At 40.9% G+C, this 10,955-nt stretch overlaps 1 pseudogene across 1 annotated transcript; it reads right to left on the bottom strand.

The window, feature by feature from the left end:
• Positions 1-4,840: 4,840 nt before the first annotated feature.
• On the bottom strand, positions 4,841-8,423 carry LOC145501288 (uncharacterized; annotated as a pseudogene). Its single transcript, XR_014051219.1, has 2 exons — positions 6,892-8,423; positions 4,841-6,672 (listed from the first exon to the last, which is right to left on the bottom strand). The product of XR_014051219.1 is annotated as an uncharacterized LOC145501288 (transcript).
• Between the last annotated feature and the right edge of the window lie 2,532 nt (positions 8,424-10,955).

The raw sequence follows: 10,955 nt of genomic DNA, 5'->3' as shown, positions 1-10,955 counted from the left end.
TAATTTCCAGGTAAATGCTACATGATATAGAAGTCTCCTGGACGAAGATAGCATCGAAATTCATGAGGTTGATACACAATATGTTACTCAAGAAACGAGAAAACTCCAGTACGACCTGAAGATCGAGGAATATACAGCCGCCGCCACACATTTTAACAAACAAGTATCTCAGGACTTTGCCAATTTTGGTATGGTATCGCCAACAAGATCTCTGCGCTCCGCAAGCAGTCGTGCTTCTTCAAGGCTTAGTGAGGCAAGTGCAAGACTTCGCGACACAAGAACGGCAGCGGCCAAGGCTGCGCTAGCTGCGAAACAAACTGAACAAAAACGAAAAAGATCCATTGAGATAGAAGTGAAACGTTTAGAAATGGAAATGAGCCAGAAACAGCTTGAATTGGAGATGGTGAAGCTGGAGGTCGAAAAGGACGTCGCAAAAGTGAAAGAAAGGACTGAAGTAGCTAAGTTAGAAGCCGAATTAGCCGAGAACGAGTATTCGGAGCTTATGTTTAACACGAATTCTTTATCACATCACACTCGCGTTCCACCAGGATTGGCATTTGGGATAACCTCTAACACCTCTTCATTGACGACCCCACCTACATCCACGCAAGTCTACACGTTTTCTGTCATCAACACGCAAGCTCACATGACTCCAGCTGCTTCCGCGCAAGTGTACACGTCTCCACCCAAGAACACGCAAGTTTACATGCTTCCTGCTGTTTCCACACAAGCTTACACGTTTCCAGCTGTGTCCATGCAAGCTTATGCATTTCCAGCCCTATCCACGCAAGCCCCCACGCTTCCAGCCGTGTTCGTGCCTCCACCTGTGTCAACGCAAGTTTACACGCGCCCAGTCGTGTCAACCCAGCCAACAGCGTTTCCCACGACATTCCTGTATGTTGGTGTGTCCCAAGCCACGTCCACGCAAGTTTCCTTGGTTTCATCCTCCTCCTTGCAAGTTCCTAGATTGCCAGAGACATCTTCGCGCGTGTCTTTATTACCAGTTGGCCCTCCAATGTCTTCAGCTCCGGCTAATATGGCTGACCTTACCAGTACGCGTGTTGCACATAGTCATGATTCTGTGGTTCCTCCTTATCTCCTGGCTACCGGTTTAAGTGCTGCAGTTCAAAGTGATAATCATACTGCCGTCCCTAGCGTTGCAGCCCCTTCACAGTGCCTTTTGCCTACTCCACAGCCTGTCAGCGGAAACCTTCTTGCTATGATCGCCTCTACCATAGAGAAAATGAATGCTGATCATGGTCTACCGGCTCTCCAAGTTGTCAAGTTCGATGGGTCCCCTGAAAACTACATGATGTTTCGTCAGAGGTTTCATCAAATGGTGGAGTCAAAGGTCTTAGACGAACCGACAAAAATGGCCCGACTGTTGCAATTTCTCGAAGGCCCCGCTTTATTAGCCGTGCAGAGGTACGAGTCCGTTCCAGGAGGCTTAACAAAGGCACTCCGAGTTCTTCAAGATCGCTTTGGTCAACCCTTTAAGATAGTACGAGCATGTGCTGACACCTTGGTGAAAGGCCCCGCCATAGCCCCTCAGGATAAACGAGACCTGCAGCATTACGCAGATACAGCTCAGGTTATGTACGATACCTTGAAAGCTATGAACTGTCTAGGAGAAATGAACACTGACAACCTTGAAAAAATGATTCTAAGATTACCTAAGTGGGCGCAAGCCAAATTCAGAGAACACTTGAAGAAGCTCGAACATCAAGGGCAAATCATGCCTTCCTTTAGGGACATTGTTAACTTCTTGAACGATCGCGCCGATGTAGCAAACCATCCGTTCTTCTCAAGTTCTTCAGCCGAAACAAAGCCTCCGAGTTCCAAGAGGCATGATGCTAATCATCACAGATTTACCACGCTGACAACCGAAGGTCAGAAGAGGGACAGCGAGAACAGTAACCTTGCAGTCAAAACGGATCGCAAAAAGGGGGTCCAGTGTCTAATGTGTACCAGGTCTGATCCACTTTACCGCTGTGAAACGTTCAAGTTGAAGCCTGTCAATGAAAGAATCGAGTTTGTCAAGACGAAGCAAATTTGCTTCAATTGTATCAATTCTGTTGAACATCCCAAATTAAGAAAAAATACCCTCTTCATTGACCAATCAGCATTCAGTAATTTTGCCCTCTATTTTATTAGTATCTGAACAGTATAATGAGTGGATGGCTAGTGGTGTACAAGAATTTACAGAGGCAGGAAACATGTGACCACCACCAGGAAAGACCATTGTAGAATGGGTGTTGACCACCTGGGCATGGCTCCCCACTGAGGTAATTACAAAATCATTTAAGTCCTGCGCATTAAATCTAGTCGTTGATGGCTCTCAAGATTCAGAGATCCATTGTTTCAAGAAGGGCCAACCATGCGAAGCAGGAGCAGAGTAGTTGAAGGCACAACTTTCCGTGCTTGATGAGCCGACTCTTCCAGACCCATTTCAAGCAATAACTAACTCAGACATAGAAGAGGCCGGCGATGAAAATACCATGGTGGTCAATGAGGACTCGGATGTTGACATTGAGCTATAAGAACTACCAGTACCCTTTTCCGCCACTTTGTATGTACCATATACCGTTATGGATTTGTAGACGGTTTAGACTTATCAGCGGACAGACTTAATAGTGTGCTAAAGCTCTGTCATTTAGATTATTATAATACCGTATTTAGGTTACCATGTTACAGTTATTAAAATAAATGCCTCTCTCTTTTAAATGCCCCCCCTTGGACCCTTGAAATTTAATAAACACCCCCAGCCTTTATTAGATCATTTATGGTATCCATGTCAACTGAGTGACATGGCTCCTTGTTTCAGTTGCTTGGTCCCCAAAATCAGCTTAATTTTAGCAGAAGTAACTGATGATGTTGACAATAATCAAGGCCATCTGATTCAAGATCTCAACCAGCCTTAATTACAGCCGCATCACCTGGACAAATTTGCGCGAGCCATTTACCAGAAAGGTGCAGCCTTAGGCAACTGCTGGGGCTTTGTTGATGACATGATTAGACCAATCCGCCAGCCTAGAGAAAACCAGCACGTCAGGTATAATGGCCACAAAAGAGTGCACTGCTTAAAGTTCTAGTTTGTTATGGCTCCAAATGGTATGATCACCAGTTTCTTTGGTCCTGTAGGTAAATTCATGGATACACTGTACGTATATTTTGGTTTCGTTACCTCATCACGCTATCGAAAATGCAAAGAAAGTGCTATCTGGGAAATGTGGTAACTACTGGTATTGTGGGCCGGGCAAAGATGGGGATTGGGGTGCATTTTTAGAAGGGAAAGGTAGAAGTTTTGAGCTCTGCTATCAGTCTATATGTACAATTTTCTCTGGGTGGTATGGGTATTTCCAGAGTGTGGTCAACAGAGTCATGCCGACCGCTGAGGAAACAGCTCTGTTTGTTGAGTTCTAAATTTGCTAAATTCAGATTCAACTTTCAAGCATGACAATTTACCCATTGCAATTGACTGAGTTGCCATTCACAAAATAAAGTTTTATTTCTCAACTTTCTCATAGGTATATTGTGAACTAGGTAGCTTTAACTACTGTATTAGTTCATGGTTACAATGCTCTTAAAAGTTCAGGAGAAATTATATTAGGTCCCCACCATGGGGCATTTGATTGCAAAGGGTTGCCTGGGATGGGGCGTTGACAATTTAGTCAAATACAGAGAATTATAAATTGGCACTTTTTAAAAAGAAAAGCCCGCTTTATTAAATATCAAAAGGATTAACCCTGAGTAAAGAATGTAGATGTAAATTCTTTTTCTGAGATTTAACCCATTGAAAACTAGCTCATGCTCCTTCCCTGCTCCAAAAATTCCTGTTGGTCTTTCATGTGCAAGAGAATCGAGGTGAGAAGCAAGTATGGTGTAGGTTGTTGGTTAAGATAAAGGGACCTAGAAGGTTTAATAGAAACCTTCCGAAGTAAGTTATTGACATATTTATAATAAAAACAGATTGTATTTTTGTTTAAAGGGATAAGCCTTCTTTCAATGAGTTTTCTCTGCAAACATCGTCATTGTGAGTTTGTCGATGTCTTCGGAGCCCAGTGTGCATTACTTTTAAAAATGTTTGAATCGATTTCAATTCACTTTGTACAATACCATGCAGTAAAGTTGACTGTTCATGAATAACAGTCAAAATCAAACTATGGCAAGGTATTTACCAAACAGGAGATGCTTTTTTCAAGCTTATGTTAATTATTTGGGTTTGTTAACAGAAGGAAAAAGACATGACTCAGCAATGTTAAGGATGTCAGGACTGCTGCATCAGCTGGAGCAGTACTCCTTTAACCAAACAGGCCATCCCTTATGCATTTATGGCGATCCAGGCTACCCTTTACATACAAGCCCCTTTTAAAAAGGTCACCTTACTGCAGATGAAGAGGCATTCAATTCCTCCATGAGCAAAGTGAGGTCATCAGTGAAGTGGATGTTTAATGACATAACATCCTATTTTGCACTTTTACCTAAAAAAGGCGACTTTTTTTAAATAACCGTAACTTCCAAGATATGACTTGAAAGTATGGCAAACTATATATCGTTGGAAAGCTTATGAGTCAAAGATGTCAAAAATTGAGATTATAATACAGGGTGGTCAAAACTGACAGCGCAGCCCCTGTCCAAACATGACATATACGGTCAATGACCACTGCACTCTTGAGAAAACATTTCTGCTGTTTAATTTAGGCTATGAAGTTTTTCTTGGCATAACATACAGTATATAGATTGCTTATTGGGATGAGCTAAGGATTTGTAAATATTTTAAATTGACATGCCACAGCACGTCACTCAAGTTTCTTGCTGAAAATTGTCAACTTGTACTGTTAACAATTTCTTTAGAAATAACCCTATGGACAATTCCTTAGCTCATCCCAAGCCACTCTTAAAGAACTTCAAGCCCTGAAAATTTCAGGTCAATAGCTTTAACCCTTCTCGAGATATCTTTTCTCAAAGGGTAAAAAAGCCCGTTTTGAGAAACAGAACATTAAACTTAGGAAACTCAATAATAAGCAACTATAGTACAATTGTAAGGTCAATAAGAGTCATAAAGCCACAATTTTGCTATTTGAAGCAAAGGAAAGTATCATCAAAAGCCTCCAGCTTCATATGTGACTCCTTCCATCTCCCGCAAGGCCTCCTCTTGACGAACTCGCACTAGCTGTTGCCCTTGGTGTTGCTTCTTCTCTTTGGCTGTTGCTTGCCTATCTGCTTTCTGCAGTCGTTTCCTGTCTTTTAAGCTAAAGGAGTGTTTGGTATGTGTGCCACCAGGAATGGCAAGTCTCTCCATGACTCTATTCCTGCTCAGAGCCCCTCCATGAAAGTGGCATACTGCAGATGCGGCGGCAAAACGAATTATTTTGACTCCATGATGCTTATGCTTGGGAGAGCGCACCCAGACCAAAGAGTTTATAGCCTCATTTGGGTTCTGGGTTGCTCCCCGTACACATCTTTCGAGGAGCTTTGAGTCACTTAGGGTCATAAATGTTGCACGTAAGAGCTCCAAAAACACCTCCGGTAAACAATCATCTCCCTTGTAAGTTGCAGTGCCTGTAGCTACATCCTGCTGCCACTTACACCAGGAAGTCTCCCCAGCAGGACAGAAGTGGTGTTGTTTGGTAGGATTGTTTAATTCAACACTGTGGTGAAGAATTGCAACAATGTTCTTCTTCATTGTATATACAGCAACATCGACCTCTCGGTCTGAGGGATTTGCTTGTTTCAACGTGTTTTGGCGGATTGCCAGACCATAATATTTTTGTAGCTGTTTGATTTTGCCCTCAGTGAGCCTCCCACGTCCACCTACTGGTTTACCATCAGCCAGTTTCCCTTTTGTCCGAGATTTAATATTCAAGAGATGCTTTTCCATTCTTTTCTGAACGTGGCCTACACAGTCCAGTTTTACAACTTTCGGCTCTCCCTACACATTTTCCACGGTGTTGAAAGCTTTACTATCTCCGTCTGAAACCATCCATTTGTACCGCAGCTTGTGAAGTTGAATTGACCTGTTCCAAATAACTGCAGCACCTTCGGATTCCATTGCTGGCGAACTACCAGTGAAGTTTATGTCACATTCACCAGCTGCCACATGCTCTCTTCGCCACTCTTCAAGCATTTCCTCATTTCCATTGCATTGTGTTTCCTTTTTAACACAGGTTTGACAAGCTTTGGATAACACATGGTAGTCTAGGACTTCCCCTGTGTCTACTGAAATGGCAAAGACAACCCCTGTCATGGATGTAAATCCCCGTTTTGCCCATGTGCCATCGAAACTAACAGCGGCATCAAGAATAGCAGCGCTATCTGATTCATCGTTTTCCTCTAAGATTAGTTTTCGAAGCCTTTGGCCTGCATTTCTAAGTTCTTGTTGTGCCTCATCTTCTTGTGCTTCAAGAATTTTCTCCACTTGCTTGTAATATGCAGCCTTGGCCATACAGGGCATGTTCATAATTCCACAGAAAGAGGAGAGGCCTTCATAACCACTTCCTGTTTCCATGGAATGATAAACTGCTCTTCGGTTAACATCAAATGATTTTCCCCTATTGGTTATCTTGGCAGATGTCTCCAAGGGAGTGCTTTCACTGCGATCACTGCAGTTAAAGGAAAGGCTTGACATCAGTCCAGCGCGCCTAGAAGCATTCTCCTCAAGTGTAAGATGTGCTGAACAGAAAGAAACCAGATATCAGAAATTATAATAGACCATTTCAAGGTTAGTTAACTGTGAAAAAGCATGTGTAAAGTGTACACATGCAAGCAAAGTCAAATTATTTGTCAGCTGTCATGTACAGAGGTTATATAAGAAATATGTTACCCATAATTATACACATTTATTACACTCAGAGCAGATCTTGAAAACATTACAAGATCACCACAACTCACCTCCTTCACATTTGTGTACACATGACAGTGAAGAGGAAAGAGCCTCCATATCCACAAGCCTGTATCCTTCACCGTTACATTCTGTTTCGATTTCCTCCTCGGAACTATCAGAAGACTCATCTAGCTGAAGTTTCATTTTCTTTCTTGATGCGCTTACTGGTTGATCATTCTCCTCAGCAGAAGATGACTCTTGATCAGACAATTCCTCTTTAGAAGTGCGTGGTTTCGAAGGAGCCATTTTACCGATTTCACTGTCTTCCGAAACAGTTTCTTTTCCAGATATCAAACTAACGTGCACTCCACTAAATGCTTTTCTTTTCCTTGTTTTCCTGTAATGGCTTCGTTTCTTTTTTCCAGACATTTCTCATAACAATTTTCGCTGTATGAAAAGTTCGCTGAAATCCTTGCCTTGCATACACTGTATACTGTCCCATAAGGCCATAGTGCATCTGCTACATCATGTAAGGGTCACCAAACTTACCCGGGCAACGTTTCTGGCCGTTTTAGCGAAATTTGGGGGGGTTTCAAGGTAGTAAACAAGAGGAAAACAAAAAATGCGACCTACTGTTGCCATGGCAACGAGATACCGCTTTTTTATAAATGACTATTTCCTATTGAAATAGTAAGAAAATAGAAGAAAGCAATTCCCAATGAAAAGTCAAATAGTTCAACTTGTCATTTCTGAATGAAACCAAAAAACACTTTTTTGCGTCAATTTCAGGTAGACCCCCGCCTTAAAGAAAAACCTTAAAATTGGACTTAGCCCAGTTGGTACCATGTATTCAACACGTGGTCCATTGAGAAATGCCATTACCTGTTTTTATGGCTCCAGCAGCAGTGCTTTCTTTGATTTGTAGCCACCCACTGTTAAGGAATACTTTTCAGTTTGGGTTTGCTGGTAATTAGCAAACCCAAAGTAAAGTGATGGTTCATGCAGGTTTCATTGTTTACTTTCTCTGCTCCTACTAAGGTTTCCTGTGATATCTAAACAGTTAATTTAGGACTAGAGTTAAATATAAAGCCACATGGAAGGCATATTCCTAAACATTTTGGGCAGTGCACTAGTAAATAAATAATGGCCCTTTTTACAAATGCCACACAATATCAACTACAATTTTTTGTATTTTTCGTATAACTAATAGCCACCTCCTGGCATGCATTTCTTTTTAAACATTGGCAAGTTTGGGGTCCCATATTTTCATGAGTTTGCAACAGATTTTTATGAAAGTTTGCATATTTACTACATTTGGCATGATAAATCAAGCAGTGAGGCATATTTTTCCTTTGAGTAAAAAAATTTGGAATTGCGTGACATCGGTAAAAAGGTCCATAAGAAACCTTAGAAGAATTGCTTTTGTTCTGCTGTGACAGCTTTGCTTGTTTCCAGTAATTCCCATGATTATGATAAATAACTTCAGCTTCTGGAATTCTTTGAGTTGAAGATATATAATACTGTAGATGTACATGTAGATGTGTACATGTATCAGTAGTGTAGAAATATTTATCACATGAACTAATTACCAGTTCTATACTCTGCATCATGGTGAGTAGGAGGTATATCATGGTCTTAAAATTGTTGTGGAAATACATGTAACAAGTCAAATTTCATTGAATAACATAGTATTACACTGTTTGTCATTAAAAATCCTGAAAAAAATTAACTTTCAGACAATGTCAGTTTTTAGGGATACGTTTTAAAAGTTCATTCACAGTGTTTAACATCACCATATTCAAGGCTTCTTGCTGTTGTTGATGTTGCTGATGAAGCAGCATTGTCTGGAATTGCTGCTGTTGCTGCATTTCAGCAACTCTCAGCTCCAGCTCTTCTTGCTCATTTTTTTCATTGCAATGGAGGATTCCACAATAATAATAATAATAATAATAATAATAATAATAATAACTTTATATAAGTGTCAGGGTAAGTATTTAGCTTACAGAAGCTAATTGGGGACACTACTATGTTACAATGTATTGAGATTTAAAATGTAAAGTTAAGAATACGAATTAAAATTAATTGGATACACTAGGAATGAGTAAGAATAAATAATTCTAAATAATATAAAAACTGTTTCTAAAATTACAAATACAGTATAATACAAGAGAGAAAATAAAAATTGATATTTAAGTGAGTAGTTCAAGAATTAAGAAGTACATATAAGACAGTTTGAACACACATCCTTGATTAGAGCACTGAGGTCTTTGTTTCTGATATTCTTTCTAAAGTTACCGATGGTGTCTATTTTTGTCAATTGCGCTCAGTTTTGACCAAAGGTAAGGACCAAGATATCTAATGGAGTGTTTTCCATAACGAACTGAAGAGAAACAAGGCAGATCGAAGTCAGCGTTTCTAAGAGAATAGCCCTTGTTTGAATTTCTAAAAAGTGCCATTATGTAGTCAGGTACAAGGCCGTTTTTCACTTTGAACATTAGGATCGCGATATCCTGAAGACATCTATTGTGAAGGGAGGGTAGCTTTGCACAACTTAGAAGAGCATCGTAAGTGTCTGTCTTGGAATTAAAGATGATTCTTAGCACGCGTTCTTGTGCTCTTTCAAGCTTGCGCCTGTCAGAAGCTTTGCAGAAGTGCCAAACTGTGTGGCAGTATGTTAAATTAGGGATTATTACAGTTAGATATAAGTGGAGCTTAGTCTCACATGAAATGAAATTACGAAGTCTTGCTAACACACCCACTTTTTGGCTGGCCTTGCATATGTCGCTAACATGATTGCTGAAGGAGAGTTCGTCATCCATGTTTATTCCAAGTATCTTCAGGTTCCTCGTCGGTCTAACTGGTTGATTGTCAATTGTCATGGTACACGTGTCCATTGCATTCTTGTCACCCCGTTGAGGTGTCATGGCTAGAATTTGGTATTTGTTTGGATTAGCTCGGAGAAGATTGGCCTTATACCATTGTGATACAGTTTTTGTTTCATTCTTGAGGGAGGAAGCTATAGATTCAATGCGTGTTCCATTGAAATATACCTGGTGGTTGTCAGTGTACATAAACAGATTGCTGGTATGCACGTTTAGGGATAAATCGTTTTGGAACAGGTTCCAGAGCAGCGGTCCAAACGATGAACCTTGGGGACAGCCCCTTGACTGGTCTTTCCAGGAACTAGTCACACCATTAATTTTGACTTGATTTTCTCTTTCTTGAAAATAGGAACGCATAAGCTCTAGAGATGTGTGAGAGAACCCGTACGCCTCAAGTTTCTTTATCATGAGACATGATGTAGAGAGTCGAAAGCCTTGCTCATGTCCGTTGACGAGACTGCCATGCATTCCTTGTTGTCCATAGCTTTTTTCCAGTCCTCTGTCACACGTATGAGATTGGTCTCGCAGGAATGCATTTTCCTGTAGGCTGACATTTTGCTATACATCTCTGAGTCAGTCTTATCACTGATTTGCTTACTGAGCAGAGATTCGAACACTTTTGCTACAGAGTTTAGAGCTGTTATGGGTCGGTAATTAGTGCAGTTAGTCCTGTCATCCTTTTTAAAGACTGGGGTCCACACTCCCATCTTCCAGCCGCGTGGCCACTGTCCCGTACTGATGCAATTGTTAAAAAGCCCTGTCAACGGGGCTGCAATGGCTCCAGCAGTTAAGTTGAGGATTTTTGGCAAAATTTTGTCCCATCACGGTGCTTTGCTAGTGTTTAACTTTCTAAGTTCATTCTCGACTTGGCTGTGATTTGTCTTTTCGAATTGAAAGTGAGAGTCATAGAAAGCACGACGGATAGCTTTCACGCTTTGATGATTGTCAAAGTCTTGTTCTGTCAATTTTAATACATGTTGACCACCAATATCATTTGCCATTGTGGAGAAATAATCACCCATCACCTCCACTACAGATTGTTGATCTGTAACGATATTCTCATTAACTCTTATGGAAATGTTTGTAACCTGTTTTCCTTTTGAGCGGAGGAATGGGTTAAAGGTCTTGAAGAAATCTCTAGGCTTAGTTTTCAGCTCGTGCGACTTTTGTTTCCAATAATTTTTGATTGTTCTCCTTTCTCTGGTGGCTATGTTGCGCCATTTTCTCTTAAGCTCCCAGTTTTCAGGGGA

This window comes from Orbicella franksi, chromosome 10, assembly GCF_964199315.1.
Source record: "Orbicella franksi chromosome 10, jaOrbFran1.1, whole genome shotgun sequence".
Taxonomy (NCBI): Eukaryota; Metazoa; Cnidaria; class Anthozoa; order Scleractinia; family Merulinidae; genus Orbicella; species Orbicella franksi.
The sequence above is the reverse complement of the archived record's forward strand: the minus strand, read 5'-3'. Positions and strand labels throughout refer to the sequence as shown.